Source organism: Danio aesculapii, chromosome 20, assembly GCF_903798145.1.
Source record: "Danio aesculapii chromosome 20, fDanAes4.1, whole genome shotgun sequence".
Classification (NCBI taxonomy): Eukaryota; Metazoa; Chordata; class Actinopteri; order Cypriniformes; family Danionidae; genus Danio; species Danio aesculapii.
This window is the reverse complement of record NC_079454.1, coordinates 12,603,371-12,626,485: the sequence shown is the minus strand read 5'-3', so window position 1 is coordinate 12,626,485 and position 23,115 is coordinate 12,603,371. Positions and strand designations below refer to the sequence as shown.

Genomic DNA, 23,115 nt, shown 5'->3' with positions numbered 1-23,115 from the left:
AAAAAATACTAAATGAATTACCAAAACAATTGAATTTGATCGTTAAGCCTTTAAACTTTATAATTGATGAACCAGAATTATTTGTAAGAAAACAATTTTTACTTTAATTGATATCAAAAACAGAATCTAAATATATAAACATTTTAACTCGAGCTCTGGTTTCCCCCAAAGTCCAAAAACATGCGGTATTGGTGAATTTGGTGAGCTAAATCGACCATAGTGTATGTTTGTGAATGCAAGCGTGTATGGGTGTTTCCGAGTGTTGGGTTGCGGCTGGAAAGGTATTCGCTCCGTAAAACATATGCTGGATAAGTTGGCGGTTCATTCTTCTGTGGCGACCACTGATTAATAAAGGAATTTATTACATACATTTCATATCTATTCTACCATCATTTTTGGTCTTATGAAGTACATCTACACTAGGCATGGGTCAGTATAAGATTCTCACGGTATGATAACCTTAGATCTAAACATCACAGTTTCACGGTATTATGATTACTGCTCTAAAAGATGTTCTTTTTAAATGTCTGGGTAAAAAAAACAGAATATATTTTATTTTGAGAAATATTTAAAGTATGTTGGAACATTAAACATGTCAGGCTAAGTAATTCAAATTAATCATTGACCTCTGCTGCCTTCATTAGTTTCAAAAACACAGATTTATTTACAATTTAAAAGGGCATCTTTAGATAACTTTATTGCTGCAGAGACTGTTGTCCTAAAAAGCTAAAATAAAATATTAAACATGATAAATAAAAAATCTTACTTATATCTTAGGAACGGTATAGCAGAACATTTTGGCGGTTTTAAAACCTTGATTTTCCAATACATGGTATATTTTGAAAATGGTTATCGTCACAACAATCATCAGTAACTATCGGTAATCTACACAACAAAAATGTTTACACTACAAGTTAACTTTACTTACAAAACATGTGGAAACTGATTGCCTCGAATTTATGAAGCTAATCAGTTCACAAACTTTGAGTAACTAATACTATTACTTTGTGTAGGTAACTTGTTTACTTGTATTGATTACTAAACAACACGAGTGCTGATTACTCAATGTGACGAGTTCAGTTAACTTACAAATTGTAGTTATGCTTAGTACACCTTACTTATAGCAAAGCAGTATTCTCAACTAGCCTGCTTGTTCATATTTCTAGACAAACGCATGGAAACTCATTGCCTCGAATTTAAGAAGCAAATTAGTTCACCAACTTCAAAGTAAATACAGCAGCTAACTTTTCTTTGTGTTGGTAAATGTTTACTTGTCTTGGTTACTAGACAACAAAGAGTAGTGGTAACTCAATCTGCCTTAAATTACTTTGAACTGAGACAGAAAACCTGACACTTGACTAGTTATTCGGCACTCTCTCAAAAATTATGTTACTTTATTATGTTAGTGGGTTCCACATAACTAAGTTAGGTTGCATTTAAGTAACAATAGTTAAGTAAACTTATGCTAATTGCATAGTAAATGCACTTATGATGATCGAGTCAATTTAACATTCTTGATTTGTTGTATTTTATCCACATTATTTGTGTGAAATAGGCATTGAGGTTATGTTTAAACAGCGAAAGCATACCTACAAAAGAAAAGATGCTACTTTATGTTTGGTATCGTCATGACCAAAAAAATGAATTGCTAAAAAAATAGAAAATCAGTCCAAACACGCCCTCAGAGTGCCATTACTCAACCAGCAATGCTTTTATTTGTCAGAATATTTTAGCCTGTAAATAGAATTTTTTGTGCATCACAATTTTTTGTCCCAAAGAGCCAAGGAGTTGCTTTTTTAACTAATTTGTTACTCAGCGTCTAGTAAGCGACATATTATTTTTACATTTCCATGTCATTGACTTATTCATGAGCTACCCTGAAAGCAAAGCGGTGGAATACGAACAGACGGTCGCAAGCTGTAGCTTTAAACCTCTTGAGGTCTATTTGCAAACTGTAGGACATGCACACACACACAGACCTGTGACAATTAAAATAAAAGTGATAACACTTGCTTTAAATTTCACACAGAGAGTCGACATATCACACCCTGATAGGAATTTTCCCGAGTGTGTGAGTTGTTTGTGAGTGTGTGAGTCAGGAGCTGCTGATAGCCGAGTTGTATCACGCTCACAAAGAATAGTCATTTGATCTCACGGTGGACTTACTGATTCACTTCCTGTGTCCTTTTCAGTAGAAAGGTGAGCTGTGTCGCACTGGCCACACGGACACAAAAGCAGCTCTCGTTTCATTACCATTCCGGCCTGTACGGTTACCAAGTCAATGTGAACGCTGTGCTTTTTTTTCCTGCCAACAGACACAAAAATTCGCTTCCCATCATCCTCCCTCCCCTTCACTCCTTCTCCATCTCCCCCCCTCCTGACCGAGCACAGGGGGAGTCTCTTGTTAAACATGAGGTGGATGTTTTGTGTCCCTGACATTCATTCATCACATCCTTTTTAGGCAAATGACTTAGGGATGAAGACTTTCTCTTCTCCCCTGCAGCCTCTTTTTCACTTTCTCTCCCCCCTCAGACCCTCCTTTTCTTTTTAAGTGGGACAGAGGAATGTACAGTTAGTGCTGTCTCACTGAACTCACTCGCTGATTCCAACCCAAGAATGTGCTTATGCAGGCTTTGCTGCCCTGAACTTCCTTTCCTGTAAACGGGGTTTTGATAAACATTTAGATGCCACAAAAGCAGTTGTTTAATAAGAATGAGTAAAAGGGAAGCATTTTGATTAGGGAACTATTTGCATGTTACTGGCACACTGCATGTTTAGTACACTGCAAAAAAATGCAGTCCCAACACAAATTGATTAAGTTACCTTAACACTTTTAACAAATTTATGTGGATTGAACATAAAAAAAACTAGGTTGTCCCAATGAAATCTCAAGAATTGTGTTGTTTCAGCTAATTTTAATTAAGTAGTTTCAACAAGTTAAAATTTTTTTTTTGAGTGCAGTACTTTTAAAGCATTAATAAGAAGTAATTACTAGTGTAATTCTGGTCATGTGAAGTGATTTTACTTCCCTTCCTATGAGGCTGGAACACGTCATTAAAAACCTTTTAATTCATTTTAAATTGAACTCAATCTACTGTAAATGAAACCAGTTATATCTAAGTTTTCTGATAACAAGCCACTTTTATTTCACTTGAACATATGCAACATTATGGGCGCCATGGTGGCTCAATGGGTAGCACAATCGCCTCATAGCAAGAAGGTCGCTGGTTCGAGCCTCGGCTGGGTCAGTTGGCATTTCTGTGTGGTGTTTACATGTGGGTTTCCTCCGGGTGCTCCGGTTGCCCCCACAGTCCAAAGGTGAATTAGGTAAGCTAAACCGTAGTGACCGTAGTGTACGTGTGTGAATGAGTGTGTATAGATGTTTCCTAGTGATGGGTTGCGGCTGGAAGGGCATCCGCTGCGTAAAACATAGCTGGACAAGTTGGCGGTTCATTCCGCTGTGGTGACCCCTGATTAATAAGGGGACTAAGCCGAAAAGAAAATGAATAAATGAATGAGTAAAGTAATAACAGGTTCAGTATTTAGTGATTTACGGGTGTTTTCAATTTATTTACAGTTATGGATCTGTCAACTTTTGATTTTGTTTGCAGTTTAATAGAATGACTTCTACTGACATTTTAGTAGTTTTAAACAATATAATTTAAAAGAAATAATATATAGAGAATTAAGAATAGGTACAGTTTATTGTCATTTGTGAAATGATTTACAAACTATCTATATTGTGTATATTATATTTATATTGTGAATATTGATCAAACTATTAAAAATGTCACTTTTTCAAACTTTTCCAAAATCAAAAATCTAAATCAATAACAACATATATTTGCAGTGTATTCTAGCATCATTTTGGTCATATGAAGTGATATTACTGCTCTTTCCATGAGAATATGTTTGTAGAACAGCCTGCACAATTATTCAGGTCTCCAAGAGTTACACTTTTTGGCCCATATCAGCTGATCCTGCACCTGTACAAGGATATTCAATTATTCTTTTAGTCTTGATGAAAATAATGAAGCAAAACAATGAATGATTGTTTTATTCTGGCAGGCTCTCACCCTTACAAATGAGACAAGATGGTCAGTCAATAAAAGCTGTGGTGGGAAAAAAATAGGAGTATTGACCTTATTCTATAATGGGGAAGTGCACTGGTTTTCGCGATTGTTTTAGAACTTCCAATTCAGTTTCCCATGGGAGAAATGACTACGAATAATAAACCGCAGAAAACGGTCAAACTACTTGTTCTACAAACAAGTGTTTGTATGATTATACAGACAAAGTAGAATAATATAATAAGAAAATATCAGTTTGCATCATCAAGCAGCGCAACAAGCTGTTTTTAGCATGTAAAAATGAATGGAAGTGAATAAGACCGGAAGTCTCGAGCCAAAAAGATTCAAATGACTGTGCCCACTTGTACACGAAGAATAAGATTAATACAGTATGGGGAACATTGTCCTCAACTGTACAATTGTAAAAGTTCCTGAAACCTCTCCTGTCAGCTGTTAGTTGACCTGCTTATCATAATCATTTAACATAAACTACTTTGAACCAAGATTGTCTTCCTTACTCCAGTTGTCAGTATCACATGATCCTTTTTATTTTCAGTGTATTCAGATATACTGATTAATAAGCAATCTTTATAACAATAAATTGAAATGTTTTTGTTTTACTTTAGTTCACTTAGCCAGATACATATAAATGTATTTAATACATATATTTATTTAGCAAATGCTTTTATCCAAAGCAATTTACAAATGAGGAAAAAGCAGCACTTCAAATCACCAGAGAGCAGCAATACATAGATGCCATGACAAGTCTAAGTTCGTTTAGCAGTTTGTTTTTGTCTGTACATTTCTACTTTCGTAAGGCATAATGTATTTAATTCCATTAATTCCTGTACACCTTACACCTTAACCCAACCCTCATAGGAAACCTGTGGCAAAAATTGAATGTCAAAAGACCCCATTAAGTGTGAATTTTAAGCGCATTAAATTACGAGGACATAAACCACCTTAAAAGTGTAATACCTTGGTCACACTGTTATAACAAAACTGTGTCATTGTAAATCATTGTAAACCTCATAAAGCAGAACACACATACTGCACATACATAAATGATCTAACATACATTTCTGATTAATCTGATTTCATATTTCAATTTCTGAAATTTCATATTAGTCAATGAATCAAATCAAATGATAACTGAATCAATAAATTGATTCAATAAAATAGACAATTTGAACTGATTTGTGAATTCATAAAGGATGCTAACGTTTCTGAAATGTTCAAATTAGCAAATGAAAATAAAAATCTCACTTTTTTAAGCATTCAAACGAAAAACGTTTTAAAATCATAACATAAAATAAAATGTGTATGTTGCTTAGTTTTTATATTGCAAACAAACTCACATAATACCATGAATATTCATTATTTATCGCCTAGCCCTAGATGTCAGTAAACCATTATTTTCCCCCCTTTAGGTCTCCTAAGTCTCTTCTCCAGCTTTCATCTGTTTTTCTCTTCCTCCTATAATTCTCTCATCTCTCTGAACCGAGATACCGCTTTGAAGTTTTAAGGCAAACTTGTTTTACTAGAGGAGTCATTTTGTAACTTTTTTTTATTTTTCCCCCATGAAATACCTTACTCAAGCCTCTTTTAACCACTAAAGTATGTGCACTTGACGAATTTCCACGTGTCCTCCTAGTGTTCCTTTGATCTTGTTTTTTTTAAAAACAGGCCAAAGCCAATGATCAGAGGAAGATGCAGCGGGTGAAAGGTGCATGATTACCGCATCGGCGCTGTTTGTTTTTTCATCACTTCCGATCAGAGCGAGCGAAACACAACTTCAGCTCGGCCTGTTTTTGTGTGCAAGTCAAAGAAAGGAGTGCGAAAACAATAATGAGTCAACAGCAAGAGGGGAGGGGGGACTGACAGAGACAGAGTGGCTTTTTTGTCTGGCCCATGTGGGGGCTGTTGGTCACCAAAACGGACCAATCAGACCGTGGCTGTGAAGTCATCAGCATGCGGTTCACTGGCCTTCAATGGGCCGACTGAGGTGGAATTAAACAACGGTTACTGGAATCCACAGAGCGAGTGAAAAAGCACAGAATTATTTTTTTTTTGTGGGGGAGTTGTGGTCACTCCTGGTGCTTTTGTCCCTTCAGTGTTTTTAATTTTATTATGAAGTACCTAATGAGCTGTCTAAAGATTACCAAGCATGCTATTGTCTTATTTGTTCAGGCACCCAATTCTTTGTTGTGTTCGTATACATGTGATAATGAGCTGACATTTTTAATTAGCCAAAAAAACAAGCGAATGAAGCCCCCGGGTGAGAGGATGCTTTTCGGGAGCGGATTGTTCTCTGTTTCAGCTCTCCATCGGAATTTAAGTCACTGAGTGCAGTTGGGTCCTAATTCGCCTGTTTGCTGGAGTGGCAGCAAGAGTTGCCCCGCTTGGCCTCCGCTGTCAGAGTTTTTAAAGATCACATGGCCAACGACTGCACTTTTGAGCTTTGTTTAAAGGGATAGTTCAGAGAAAAAATGCGAAATGAAAACATTTACTCACCAGCTTGTCATTGCAAAACATGTGGGACTTTTGTTTTCCCATGGATGACAAAGGGAAATAGTTCGGAAAAAGTCACGGGGGCGCAGTGTTGTTAGTAGAAGAAGTTTAGTTGTTAGTAGAACAGTTTACAATGAGGTCCTGTTTGTTAACACTCTTTAAAATATTCAGTGTTCAATTCTTAGAGTTGGTTTGTAAAAATCGAATTGTGTGTGTTTTTATGTTAATTCAATATTACATTAACCGTGCAATAGCTGATGTTAACAAATATAACTATTGACAGATGTTAATATATGACACTACATGAACAAAACAGAATTAACTGAAATTATCTGTTTGATAAGTAATATTCAACACAAAATTCAAAAGTGTGATAGGGATTAACAAATTTTAATATGAATATTTTTCATTGGCTTACTTTTTAAACCTTTTTAATTAAAATAAATCAATGTTTTGTTCAAGTTATTAATCAGCAAAGTTACAAACATGCAATACATTATGTAGTTGAAGAGCTGCTTCAATAAATAATTTACATTAAACATTTACATTATATTTCGTTTTTTTATTTAACAAAACAGAATTCAATTGAAATGATCTGTTTAGCAAATAATCTTCAACAAAATTTATTGGTGTGATAGGCCTAGATGGTGCATTTATGTATTTAATTGTTGACAAATGTCAATATTAATATTTTTTCATTGGTTTACTTTTTAAACTTTTGGAATTAAAATAAATCCCTGTTTTATTGCAAGTTATTAATTAGAAAAAATAAAAACATGCAATAGTTGAAGAGCTGCTTCATTAAATAATTTAAACAGGGATTGTATCATTTAATGCAATATTATATTATATTATATTATATTTATTATATTATATTATATTATATTATTATATTATATTATTATATTATATTATATTATTAAACAAAACAGAAGTCAATTGAAATGATCTGTTTAATAAATAATCTTCAGCACAATAAGTGTGATAGGCCTAGATGATGCATTGATGATTGATTGATTGATTGATTGATTGATTGATTGATTGATTGATAGATTTTTGGAATTAAAATAAATCACTGTTTTGTTCAAGTTATTAATTAGCAAAGTTGAAAACATGTAATATAATATGTAGTTGAATAGCTGCATCATTAATTAATTTACATTAAACAAGGATTGGACCCATTTAACAGACTAGCATTAATTATATTATATTATATTATATTATATTATATTATATTATATTATATTATATTATATATTATATTCAGTCAAAGTATACTTCATTACCTGTTTTTCTTTTTTTTGCCAATATTTCACCCAGAGAAAAGCATTATATTCTACAATTCAGATCCTTCATGCAGATAATTAACAAACTATCGGCTTGTCAAATCAGCCTTTTTCATGCACAGCGAATACACAGATTGATCAAAAAATCTGCCAAGAAATATTGGCAGAAGATACATCAGCGCATCTCTAGGAAGAAGTTTGATCCACGGCTGTATTATGGCTTTATTAGCCTACTGAAGGAATGAGATTCATGCAACAGGAGGGCGGATGAGCTTAATTAAAGTCCGGGTGGACACTGGTCTGTGTTAAAGAGGTAAAGCAGACCCGGATGAGAGGAAAATGTGACCTCTCTAAAGCCTCAACCTCTGATCCGCATGCGGTCAAACCTCTTCGCTTGACAATCTCTCTCAGTGCTGGTAGGATTTGGCACACATAGACATCATTACCCTAAATCGATCTGGCAAAACAAAGAGCCTAAGAGTATTGATCAGATCATGCATATGCGAGAAGACTGATGCATGTGAGAAAAGAAAGAGCAAGAGAAGAAAGAAAGGATTAATCTTTGGCCAGTGAACCTGGGAATAGACTTTTGAGCGTTACAGTTGAATGCACACTGGGGTGGTCTTTCTCATTAGGGTATGAGTGTGTATGTGCACCTGTTAAGGTTGCGCTAAACTGGAGTGTTTCTTTAGTCAGCTGGTGTGATGCTTTGGTGCTGTGGAAGTTGTCCAATGTGACATCAGCCCCTCTGTTGGGGTATTTTTAGAGAAGTGCATAAGCTGTGTTTCTGAAAGAGTAAAGAATGACATCAGACAAGACTCAAGCTGTTTGTGATGGTTATCATTGGCTGCGTATGGAGGCGGATTATAGTTTTGGCAAGATTAAGCAGGGATCAACAATACGGATTTGTTGTTGTAATAATTTTATTATATCTATCTATTTATTTTATTAAGGTTTTAATTTGTATTTATTTAAGCAGGGATCAACAATAAGAATTTGTTGTTGTAATAATTTTATTATATTTATCTATTTATTTTATTAAGATTTTATTTTGTATTTTTTAAGCAGGGGTCAATAATAAGGATTTGTTGTTGTTGCTAGAATTTTATTATATTTATCTGTTTATTTTATTAAGATTTTAATTAAATGTATTTAAACAGGGATCAACAATAATGATTTATTTTTGTAAGATTTATATTTATTTATTTTATTAGGATGTTTTTCATTTTTATTCATATTTTATTTTTATTTTGGACCAGTCGTATGAGTATAGCAGATTTGCACTCATCGTGGCAACATTTCTACTGGCCCCACAACAAATATGACATCTATTTTAAGCATAGTTTTTAAATGCAATAAAGATCTATAAAAATATTCTACAAATAATAATACAAAGTAAATCATGAACATCAAATATAGTATAGAAAATATGAAATATGACAGTTTTATTACATGTTTATATAATGTATAATTATATGTTTAATAAAATATAAAAAAAAAATTATTATTAATGTTAATTATTATAAAATATTAATTATTATTATTATTATTATTATTGTTAATCATTATATTTACAATTTGCCAGAATTAATTATGAAAAAATTTAACATTACCTATAAAATAAAATAGGAATACAAAATATTAAATAAAAATAAGTATTTGTAAGAATCATTTTAATTAAGAACAAATACGTATGAAAAACAATGCCATAAACGAAATATTTCAAAAATAGCTAATATTACTGTTCACGCTAAATTATACTTAAAAGTAAGAAAATGCTGGGTTCCACACAATTCCTTTATGTTGTCCTCACACAAATCAATTATGTTAACTTAACTGTTTAATTTAAGTTAATTGAACATAAAACAATCAAGTGTATCCCACAAAAATATACTCAACGAATGTGTGAATTTCAGCTCATAAAAATTAAGTAGATTGAACAAGCACTTAGATGTTTTTGAGTGACTAGATAGAACTATTTTATATTTACAATAGTAATTCAATAATTAAAACACAAATCTTTTCTGATTTATATTTCTAACCTACACTCAAAAATGATTTTGCTGAAATCAACACAATTCTTCAGTGATTTTTTTGGACAACCAAAATTGTTTTATGTTCAATTCACTTAAGTTTGTAAGGACAATTAAGTGAACTTAATCAATAAAAACTTGTACCAACATAAATTAATTAAGTAATCTTTAGCAAATGTAAGTGGATTGAACATAAAACAATTTGTTGTCCCAGAAAAATTTCAAGAATGTTGTGTTGTTTCTGCTCATTTCAAATAAGTATTTTAAACAAGCAGCAAAATATATATTTTTTAGTGTACACTATAAAAAAAAAATCCAAGTTTTTTTTTTTTTTTTTTCGGCGGCTGGCATGCCAGAAAAAAATAAAATAAAATAACGATCATTAAATTACTGAAATTTACCGTAAAACCAACGGACATTAAATTACAGAAATATCCTTAAATTTAAATTTCTGGTTAATTTCTGTAATTGTAACGTCTGTTATTTTATAGTACATTTTTGGAATTTTACAGCCGTTATTTTATGTTTTTTTTCAGCACCCAGCTGGTGAAATAACACTTAAAATTACGGATTTTTTTTTTTTGTACAGTGTAGTTCAACTCTGTTAAAAAGTAATACTTTTGTAACATATTTAAATCAGCAGATTTCAGCAATCATGTTTAATTACATCACAAAATATGAGCAAGCCATAACAGCGCCTGATTAACAAACATAATATGTAGTGACAGTGCAACAGTGGACCACAAAGAGCAAGTTAACTGCCCTGTCCCACTGGCCCGAAACCCTCTCCCACTGGGCCGGGGCCGTTTTTAATACTGAGCTTCTTGAGGGTATTGGAAGACTAAGCAAACACAACACCAAGTCTTTCTGCCCTGTCGCTCTGGCCCTCACATGCACGAGTAAGCCACTTTTTAAACTGTTGGAGGATTATTATTGGGTGCTTTGGTGTCATGGCAACTCTGTGATTGCATTCTCTCAGTCTTTTTTGTTGTAAGAGGTCAGGTGACCCAAAAACTCGGTTGTCTGCAATTTAGCGCATGACTTTATTTCTCTCACGCACTCATGCGAAGCTTTCAAACGCACACTCCGCAAGTTCATACGGGATGCCCTAGTTTCTGTCCTAATGATGGATTCCTTCCCACTGTGCTGACCAGGGGAGGGCTGGAGAGAGCCAAAGACAGAAACACAGGAGAAAAACGGCAAAATATGGGCGCGGTTTGACTTTTTATACTCGCAGGGTTATTGATGGCTGAACATAAGGCCTTCTAGACATCATTTACGCAGTAATGGTGTTTAACCACAGGAAATGGGTAATTATGTGGTGTGTATGCTAATCACGGTTTGGTTACGTGGTGAGACTAAAGGAATGTTCACACTGATTATTTTATTTTATTTCATATTTTATTTTACATTATTGTTTTTTATCTTATATTATTTTATTTATTTTTTATTTAATTTAATAAAAATTTTTTTTAATTATTTTGTTTTATATTTTATTTTATTTTATTTTATTTTATTTTATTTATTATTTTATTTTATTTTATTTTATTTTATTTTATTTTATTTTATTTTATTTTATTTATTATTTTATTTTATTTTATTTTATTTTATTTTATTTTATTTTATTTTATTTTCCCCGTCTGTTCAGAGAGCAGATTTGCACAACATATTCACTGCCCTCACCACAAATAAAATGATATTTTTAGCATTTTAAATGCTTAAAAAATCTATATAGTTACAAATAAATTTGCTTTTCAATATTACATGTAATAAAATAAGAATATAATATATTTAAGTTGTTATTAATTTTTTTTATTATAACATAATATAAAATAGAAATACAGCATTATTATATTAAACAATTGTATTAAAATAATTATTTTAATTATTGTTTATTGAAATCATTTTAAAAAGTACGGAAAACATTACAGATTTTTATAGCTATAAGGATAATTATAAATATATCATTCTTAAAATGAATGTATAACAACAGCAGAGTTCAGACCACATTTATAAAAAAACGAGAAGCACTTTCCGAACATTTTTTCCCAGTTCATTAATAATAAAACACCCAACAGCCAATCAGAATCCATTGAAACATAAAGCGCTGATGCAGAAAACAACACTGTGGAGAAATTCACCATTTGATAGTATTGTAAAATATGCTTTATCAATTCATGCAAATATTTCTAAGCTGCAGTGCACTGGCTTAAAATAAACACTGTTATGGTTTGCTGGCGTATTTATGGTTATCATTGTTAGTGTGAATGGTCTTTAATAGATTTGATCGCGGCCCTTTGCTCTGCTTCTGAGTGTGTTTATGCAGCTCTGACCATAAAAGGCAGTTTTTGTGTGTTTTTGTGGGCCTCAATGTGTCATCGTAGGCTGAGGGCTGCTAAACAGAGCCGGCGGTTCAGAAGCCCATTGCTCACCATCTCTCTCCCACACACACACACACATATCCACTGGTCAGTGGCTCTGACCTCTGCGTTCCTGGAGTTTGCGGTCGGGTGCAGGTCTGGGTGACTGTGTGCTGGAGCGCTGGGAGAGTGAGGGGGTGGATCAGCTACACTGAGGTCTGGATTCAATCATCAGGCTCAGGCAGGGGCTTTTTGGGGGAGAGTATGATTGAGAGATATGAAGGTTAGATCCAAGTGCTGGAATGGAATGGAGAGAGCAGAGTCTGGGTTTCTTAAAACGTGTAGGAGCAGGTCAAGATGGACAGCTAGTCCGAGAGCCAATTAGGGAAATAGAGAGGAGTAGTTCATTCAGAGTTCATAGATGAGATAATAAAAATAATAATCATAATAATAATAATAATGATTATAATAATAATAATAATATGCTAAATAATAATGATATTAAAATAAATATATGACCAAATTTCTTTTTATACATCATAATAATAATAATAATAATAATATAATAATAAAATAATAATAATAATAATAATAAGGTATAAAAAATGAAATGAAAATAAATATATGAAAATATTTATTTTTATACTTAATATAATAATAATAATAATAGTTATTGTAGTAATATTATGCTAAAAAATGAAATGAAAATAAATATATGACAATATTTCTTTGTATACGTAATAATATAATAATAATAATAATAATAATAATAAGGTATAAAAATGAAATGAAAATAATTTATTTCATACTAATAATAATAATAATAATAATAATAATAATAATAATAACAAATGCTATATACAAATGAAATAAAAAATAATACATATATGAAAATATTTGTTTATAAACAATAATAATAATAATATAATAATAATATAATAATAATAATAATATAATGTAATTAAAAATGAAGTTAAAAATATATTAAAATATTTGTTTTACATATAATAATAATAATAATAATAATAATAATAATAATAATAGTAAAATGCTATATAAATTACAATGAAAATAAATATTTGTTAATATTAGTTGTATATATAATAATAATAATAATAATAATAATAATAATAATAATAATGTATAAAAACAAATATTTGTATATACTGAGCATATTATCATTATTATTAATATTATTGTTATTACATAGTATATACATATGCAAGATATTTGTATTTGTAACATAACTACCTGTATTTCTGCTACTAGTATTAATAATATTTATTTTAAAAATAATTTATTTATTAAAATCATGTCTAATCACGTACAATCTTGGATGTTCATTTTTTTGCTGTAAGTTTAGTATGTACTGTTGATTGTATAAAGATAATGTCTTTATTTTAATTTTTTATCACAAGTATGTCTCAAATATCTGTGAAATAAAATCTACAGAAAATATACAATTTTTCAGTTACTTAACTAGCTTAACTAGTTTACTGACTAGTTGATTTGATTAAAAATAGGTTGTTTTGCTCAAGATATAAAAGACCAGATAGCTCAGACCAAAAAAAAAAGGACGACAACAAATGACTGTCCTTTATGTTTTTCTTGTTCATTTTAGAGGGTGGATGTGAATTTGTGAATCATTCCTGAATCCAGTTATTGTGCCGCAGTTGCATGGAAAGGCCAATTATGATGTCATCAATACCATCCCAATGATTCACTGTACGCATAAACAAAGCAGTACCCTGCTAAAACAGCCCACTGAATGAACGATGCTCCTCTCCCTCTGTGTGTGTGTGTGTGTGTGTGTGTTGTGCGTGTGGTGTGCGTGGTGTGTGCGTGTGTGTGTGTGTGTGTGTGTGTGTGGTGTGTGTGTGTGTGCGTGTGTGTGTGAGTGTGGTGTGTGTGTGTGTGTGTGTGTTGTAAAGATGCGCTCCTATGGCCATGGTCTATTTCATGCTCTGCCAAATCTCTCCTTCTCCCATCCTGCAGAGGAAAGATATGAGACACACACTCAAAAGCGTACAGTGTGTGTGTGTGTGTGTGTGTTGGATGGCTCAAAATGCCTGGCAGTGGCTCCTTTAATGCTTTATTAGTGTTTATGTTGCCTTGACTTGTGGCTCGGACGGTTACCGCAGACGAGAAGAATGCACTTCAAATACACACACATTCCAACGTTGCCCCATCTCCGTCTCGCCTCCCATCCAATCCCCCCCACACACCCCCGCCCCCACTCAACCCCAACCCTAATCTGCCTGGTATTTGTGTTTTTCTAATCTTTATCCATAAAGGGTTACAGACATAGGCGTAATTGTGCACCAGTGCTGGCGTTTATTCGATAATGGTGAACGACGGGTTAATCCCATCCTAATGGCATCTGACAACAACACTGGATTTCCGTTTTGCACATACGCATGCATATATAGTCATATCATGCCATCAGAGCCCACCGATTTGGTTGACAGCTGTAAGTACCCAATGCCCTCAAAACCCCCCGGCAATCAGGATAAGCCAAGATCGGCATGTCTCAGACAAATGCGTCATTTTTCCCCCCTCTCTGGAAGTGTGTGTGTGTGTGTGTTTTTACAGGAGTTAGGATGGTCTACATCAGAGAGGGGACAGCTGGACTGGCGTGTGTCCATCTCCGCTCAGGTTTCGGCAGTCCTGAAACGCTCTGGTCTCATCGTTATTACACCCTTTCTTCTGGTTCCCCTTCTCCTCACACCTCTGCTTCTTCTATCAGCTCGCTCACTGATTTAGGTGTGTCAGCAGCTAAGCGAGAGAAGAGAGTGTGAAGTGGAATTCTTGCGTTTTACCGTAAGACGGAGGGATATATTTGGATCGGGGGGGGGGGGGGGGGGGGGGGGGGGGGGTTAAAGCTAGCATGACCTTAATACAGGACAATGGATCGCAGCTGTGCCCGATATGGGTCTTCTTTTTTTAAACACAGACACACACGCACACACACACTCAACAGGAATGGCGATTAAAAATGATTTCTCTAGTTTTTAATGAGAAAAGACATTAGCTGGCACAGGAGTTAGCGGGTGCAGGAGGTGATAATTGGACCGGCTCATGTGACTCCTGTTCTTCAGCTTAAAGGAATAGTTCACCCTAAAACCATTTATTTACTGTGGTGAGGGGGTTCAGGCCTGTGCTGTGTATGTTAGTGCTTGAAACAAAAAAATAAGAGTGAATGTCCAAGCAAGTGGATGGAGATGAGATCACATATCAAAAAGCACAACAAATTATCAGAAGCTGGTAGCTGTTTTTCTCAATTGTTGTAATTATTCTAAAAAAATTAATATTGTTAAAATAAATCATTAATATTTTTACAATATCTATAATTTAGGGATGTAAAAAATCACATAAGCCGGTTGAAAATCGATTCAAATATGTGACGATTCAAACTGGTTGAAATGTTGAACGAATTTTGATACATTTTTTGAACTAAGGGGGCACTGTGTTTACCTGCACATCAGCAGCGAGCAAGAGGTAGGGTGGCAGAGTGAAATGACAGCGGTGAAGTGCGCCAGACAAAATGCAAACTGTGTGCAACATACTGTCAAAAGACGTTTACTTACACTAACTGAACAACGAATATGATGCACATAAACCGTCAGCACAGCAAAAACTATCTATTCTATTTCTATTCACATTACTCTTAGTGTATGAGCGGGTGTAGCCGTTTGAATCTTTTTGGCTCAAGTCTTCCGGTCTCATTCACTTCCATTCATGTTTAGACGTTAAAAAAATCTTGTTATGCTGCTTGATGTTACTGATATTTTCTTATTATATTATTCTGCTTTGTCGGTATAATCATGCAAACACCAGTTTCTGCGGTTTATTATTCCTAGTCATTTCTCACATAGGCAACTGAATTGGAAGTTCTAAAACAATCGCGAAAACGGGCACACTTCTGGATTGAAGAATAAGGTCAATATGCAAAAAAAACTACTACCAATTAATAATAAGCCGGATGATTTGCAGCTCCGCTTGCTCCGACAAGTGCTACGTACATCACATGGTGCATCAGTGTTTTCATAGCAAAGTGTAAAGATGTTTGCAGACTGAAAGAGAAAGTTGTTCTGTTACAGAATCAGTTATTAGATTATGTTTACCCTCTCCTTTTCAAATTAGTTTATGCATATTATAATAATTTGCTTATTATTATTGAACATTTAAAAATGTTCAAGATGATCTCTTATTAAGTGTATCATACTGATACTCATACTAATTAATTATACAAGTAATATTAATTATTCCCCTTCATAATCATGTTCAACTCCTGTCTCTATCCTACTATATATTAGTCGTTTTATAATCAGTTTTTTATGCCAGAGGCCAGTCGCCTGGATCAGAGGGATTGACCACCTCTGTACACACTGCTCTCTGGTTTAGGAAAGGTTTTCCTCTCCACACCAGCCATCTCAGTCCCCAGTGAAAGAGTGTTTTCAGCAGGAGACATTGTAAGTGTGCAAAGACCTCAGCTTATGCCAGAAAACAGAGATATGCTGATATTTCTTTTTAAATTGTAAAATCCCAGCACAGTCACAGTTTTAGTTTGTTTATATTAATGAGTCTTCTTTAGTTTTATTATTCAGTTTTTAAAAACTATTTAGTTATGGCAGAAAATATATTATTTTGCAAAAAAATGTGCAGCATTTAAGAAAAAATGAAAGGTCTCTTCACCTTGAATTTGTTTCAAATACTTTAGTTTAAAATCCTATCGTGAGATTAGAATCGTGAATTGTATCAAATCGTGAGTCAGGTGAATTGTTACATCCCTAGTAGAATTTCAAACACATTTTTCAGAGTGGAATGGAAATCTCGCCTTACAGTTAAATAGATTAGAATTGTGGTTGTTTAGAATAATTCAATTCAATTCATTTTTATTTCTATAGCGCTTTTACAATGTAGATTGTGGCTAATAATTCAGGGGGGTTAATAATTCTGACTTCAACTGTATATAAATATGTTTAGGCCATAATTTGATTGATAAGCTTCAGTGAAGGGGAACATTAGTGATTTTATTTTATTTAATGCACTAGCTGACTTTAGATTGGGTCTTTTATAGCACGTCATATGGATTAGTTTTATGATGTCTTATAGCGCAGCATGGCATTGTAAATGTATTTTCACTGTATGAAGCTTCAATCATCTGCCTAAAATCCCAAATACAGCGTAGAACAGCACGAGTGTGAGAAAACAAGGATTGTATATTCATGTTGAAAGATCTATCCCTTTAAAACAGCTTTTCTCTGAGGGGCCATCTCTGAAACTTTCAGCGCTGACATCATCTCTGTCTCTCCCTCCGCCTTGATCGCCTCTCTCTCTCTCTCTCTCTCTCTCTCTCTCCCTGCTTGTCTTATCCTGATATTCCCGTCTTTGTGTTGTATTGTCTCACCCTTGCCTTTGAAGCATCGTTTACTAGTGTACACTCTTGCGGTTTTTACACTCAGACGTTCCTCAAAGGAGACAAGCTTTTGTGTCTTTTGTTACGTTCTCCCTCTCCCCTTTTTTCTGAGCTCCACTTTTATCCCACTATCACCTTTCCGTCTTTTTATTTGCATGACACTCTATCACCTGTGCGAATGCCAGTGGTTAATGTGGTGCCGCCCATGCGCTGCGATGTTTCAAGTTGCATATCTGTGCTAGCCGAACATTGCGGATAGGTTATTACAATGTTTCCCATATGGCCGGAGAGGTGAGAGAGTGGGCTTCCCTCTAGTGAGATTTATTGGCCCCATATTGATGTCCTTGGGCGTTGCCGATTGATTTGACACGGCCGACATTGTTTTGCGAGCCTAGGGGGGAGGTGTTTTGTGAGAGCATGCGGCCGAATGAAACTCTATTCCGCCCCTTTGCTAAAACCCATCCCTTTTGCTCCCAAGCTGGAGGCCTTGGGGTTGTCAGGGGCGACCAGCATGGCGCTAGGCAACCTGGCCTAATTCGTCCCATTCGGCTGAGCGCAGTTGCGCAGGGACCATTGTTCCTGAGTCAACAGAAAACTAGCCAGGCGCAAACGTGCCCGCACAGCCAGAGGAATCCTGACGGCCACTACAAATCCAAAGCTTCTGCTTGTCCAGGATGGATGTTTGATAGTTTTTCTGCATGTTACATCTGCACATAGTTATGTAATTTGAGCATTTTGAAACATATCTCTTGCTTATTTTTCTTCTGCTCAGTTGGCGATAATCCTGAAACACACACACACACACACACTCGCCTCCCGGCACTCACACACATATCAAAGTACTAAGTCCGCCCTTGTCCACAATACAGTATCCCACCGTCTCCCCAGCTGTCACCGTTCACACTGACACACTTCTTCCTGCTCGCAGACACAAAATAAGCTTGTCCTTCCAATAGCAGATGTTTTAAGATGCGTGGAAGTCCAAAACATGTGTAACTTTATTTCTGACATTTGCTTTTTTTCTGTACTCGCAAAGACAATTTGGCAATGCGTTCACGCACACACACACTCACTCCTCCACTGCGGGCTTGGTTATCTGGTCAGTGCCTGTACAAATCTCATTACACTCCAGTCTGCCATCCTGATGCATTATGGGTAATGTAGTCCTGACCTAGAACTAGAAACAACACCTCAGGCATGTGCGTTACGTAAAGGGTCACTGAACTTCATCTTCTAAGAGGTGTTTGTTTTGCACATCATAGAAGACAATGTTAGCATTCATTAAACTGAACTGTTTCCCTGTCATTTTTGACTGAATTCTTCCTTTGTCTTTGAGTTTTTCTGTGGCTTTACTGTTGTACGCCAAGTGCCTATAATGTAAGAATAAAATCAAGTTTTATCAAAATTAGTGTTGATGGACTCAGTTCACATGATTTATGTTTTGATCATGATTTTGAGTCTTGTAGGGCTGCAGCTAATGATTATTTGTAGAGGCGTGAACCTACACTGGTCTCACAGTTCGGTTCGTTACGATTATCATGCCTATGCATGGGACGATAACCGTTTTTAAGGTATACCGCAGTTTGGAAAACCATGTAAATTTTTTTATTTACATTAGTTTTTTTGGGGCGACACAGTGGCGCAGTAGGTAGTGCTGTCGCCTCACAGCAAGAAGGTTGCTGGTTCGAGCCTCGGCTGGGTCAGTTGCCGTTTCTGTGTGGAGTTTGCATGTTCTCCTTGTGTTCGCGTGGGTGTGCTCCGGTTTCCCCCACAGTCCAAAGACATGCAGTACAGGTGAATTGGGTAGGCTGTAGTGAATGAGTGTGTGTGGATGTTTCACAGAGATGGGTTGCGGCTGGAAGGGCATCCGCTGCGTGAAACATGTGCTGGAGAAGTTGGTGGTTCATTCCGCTGTGGCGACCCCGGATTAATAAAAGGACTAAGCCGAAAAGAAAATGAAGCACATGATCCTCTCAAAATTAGTTTAGAAATAAACTTCACTAATTGTAATACAATTTTGTTATTAAATACAAACAGTCAGAACTGTACCTTTACAAACTCAAGTAAATGCACAAAACAACATGGGCATTTATAGCAGATAAACATATGTAAATATCCCGCTCACTTTATAAGCCCTGTCGAATAATGCCCATGTAATAATGATTTGGAGTTTGCGTTTGGTTCAAACCTTGATGCTTTCAACAAAAAATTGAAACTTTTCATGCATTTCATGCCTGTTCGCTCATGTGACCACTTTGTTTTTGGGCTTCATCTTCATTTGGGACTTCATTCTTTTGGGCATAAATCTGAAAACAGTTATTGTCGTGTCTGTGTAAACTCAAACGAAAAGCGACTCTGTGAAAATTATTGTCTTATAGCAAATGCTTCATCAGCAAAGTGTGGATTTACCTCACATTACAACTAACAACAGAGACACATCCTACACAAATAGCAAATTCTACATGAACACCAGTACCCGAGCTGCCAACGGCACATTGTCACTTCTCTACAGGTACTTTTAATAACAGGTGACAATGCTAAATACTGGCCTAACATATGTAATACAGTGATTTTGTCTGTTTTCGCGGATGTGTAACAGCTCATTTTGAAAACTATGTTGTGTAAAGTGAAACTTTTAAAACACAAGGAACAACTTTTTTTCAAGTAGGTATCGTTGCAGCACGGAGACCTCCAAGTGGGAGGATTTACGCCACAGGTAGGCTGAGTTTAGGGTGTAGGTGAAGTAGATATAAAGAAAACACATCAGGTTACGTGAGGATTTAGGGTTGGGGTTGGTGTAGACGTTAATAAAACAAAGGTTACTGTAAGGTTGAGTTTAGGATTGGGGTAGGTTTGACATACATAAAGCACAACAGTGGACTCTGTGTCATGTACAAGACATTAAATAATAAAAACTCCAGTTTTGTGCGGCTCACTTTGAGCTGGCTCCAACCTCCGTTTATACTCTTCTGGCGTTTTTGGCTATGTCATTGTCCATGTAAACATAGCCCGATTTCTGTTATTTTCCTCCACCCATCAGCTTCTCTCCACACCCACCGTTGCAGAATTTTTCCAAACAGAACTAACTGAGCTGAAACTTAAAGTCTTCATGACCCTTTTAAATCCTTTATGCATGCGATTGGATTTGTTTTTAGCATTCGTATACCTGTAGTAGGCATACGCCCTCCCCTCTCGCCTTTAAAAGATATCGAGTGTCTCGAAGAGGAGCGTCGATAATGAAAGCTGATCCTTCATTGCTCATTTTGCACTTATATGTATGTGTGTACGTGTGTGTCTGAAACCTCTGGAGTCGTTGTTTCACACAGTCTGCCCTCTATCACTGACGCACCTGAGGACAGGTACTTCAGTTCCTCTCACACCCGCTTCAAAAACACTGTGTTTTTGTGCTTCCACAGTGAGGATGTTTCGCTCTGAACTGCAGGATCTAATGGCATCTGTTACGAACAGGAGGTTATGGATTTCTACTAGCCCAAAAAATCAATACTCGCAATTCTGCACCCTCACCACATCCGAGTGCAATTGGAGTGTACGTTATAGCAAAAGTGGTTCGTTGACAATTCGGTTTGCATCGTATTTGGGCCTCATCGGAGATGCTATGCAGATTTTACTCATACAAAAATCGTCCCTTCAGGGATTGCAGCGCTTTCTGGTTTCATGTTGCAGTTTGTCTTTGTGTTTTGGTCTGTGTGAATGTACCTTTATTGACACAGGCGGTTTTATCACCCTCATCCACGACTGCTGTGTGCGAGATGAAGAGATCAAAGAGGAGAAACCTCTTAAACAAATAACGTCGGGATGCCAATGCACATGCCACGCACGCACTATAAATTTAATCAGGGCTTGAGCTCAAATCACTATTATTTTTACCGGGAACTCAAGATTTGAGGGAGTCTAATCCTGCTTTTGTCTTCCTTTGTTTGCAGTTAGTTTTTTTTTCAATCTGTGCTTTCTAAAAACAGATTAAAGAAGTCGCTAGACGCACGCAGGTACATACATAAACACTGGGCTGTTGTTTTTATTATTCATTTTTTAGAAACAACGGATTATAAAATCTGATTTAGTCACTGTTTTTGACTACACTGAAATAAATGATTTCTGCTAAATTGTTGCAAATGATTTATATGTGTTAAATTTAAACAAACAAATTAATTGAGTAATGTTTCAACTTACAGCCCAAATAAATTGTTTACGGCCACTTAACTAAATTAAATCTGAGGAATCATCTTTGAATAATTTTTTTTCAAGGTGTTCTACCACAGGCAGTCAGATCTGCTATTCCGGTTTGGTTTGGTTGGTAAATAACAGTATCATCTGCGTTCGGTACTGTGAGAGAGTGCAGATGTTTGCAATTATTTGCCGTTTGTTATTTCCTGTCAGTCTTTTGTGATACACAATGAAGAGCGATTACAGTGGTCGCGTTACTGACCGAGGGAGTCTTCAATCACTCGCATACACATAATCTGAAGCCTGCATAATCCCCTCCTCCCTCCATCAACCTCCAATTAATGATTCCTGTGGCTTACCATCCATTTTACATCAGACTCGGAACACTTGTGCTGGAGAGAGTCCATGTGTCACAGGTTCACAACGCCAGTAAATGTTATCTTTAATACTTCTGTTTTTACAAAGGATTTCATTATTCCATGGAGAAACTGGAAATATCATGTCTTTATTGCATCTTCCAGGCTTGGCAATACATAATTGTAATATAATTTTATAAAGCGTTTTACTGTAAAGGTCATGGAAATAAATAAAAAGAAAATATTCTCAAATATGGGCTCATAATTAAATTTGACTTTTACTTTTTGTATCCTTTTTTTAATTAAATGATATTCATTACGATTTAATTATTTATTCATTTACTTTAATTAGCCTAGAAATATCATGAATGTAAGTAATTTACATTAAATTAAATTGTTAATCTTGCATTTCATGGAGACGTCTACTGTTAGTGAATACTTACAAGTTATTTATTTATAGTGAATACAACATTTATTCATTCATTCATTTTCTTTTTGGGTTAGCCCCTTTAATAATCAGGGGTCGCCAACTTATCCAGCATATGTTTTACCCAGCGGATGTCCTTTCAGCCACAACCCAACACTGGGAAGCACCCACACACTCTTGCATTCACACATACACTACAGACAATTTAGCTTATTCAATTCACCTATAGCTCATGTCTTTGGACTGTGGGGGAAACCGAAGGAACCCACGCAAACACAGGGAGAACATGCAAACTCCACACAGAAGTGCCAACTGACCCAGCCGGGGCTTGAACCAGCGACATTCTTGCTAGAGGCAATCAAGCTACTCACTGCGCCACCGTGACGCCCATACAACGTTTATTTAAGTAAATATTTATGCATTTATAAATCTATGCTCTGGCATGGTTTTTTAGATTTTGACTTGATT

At 35.3% G+C, this 23,115-nt stretch overlaps 1 protein-coding gene across 2 annotated transcripts in view; it reads left to right on the top strand.

The window, feature by feature from the left end:
* Positions 1–23,115, top strand: part of cdh2 (cadherin 2, type 1, N-cadherin (neuronal)) — a 112,658-nt gene that overhangs the window by 40,116 nt on the left and 49,427 nt on the right. The window lies entirely within an intron of this gene.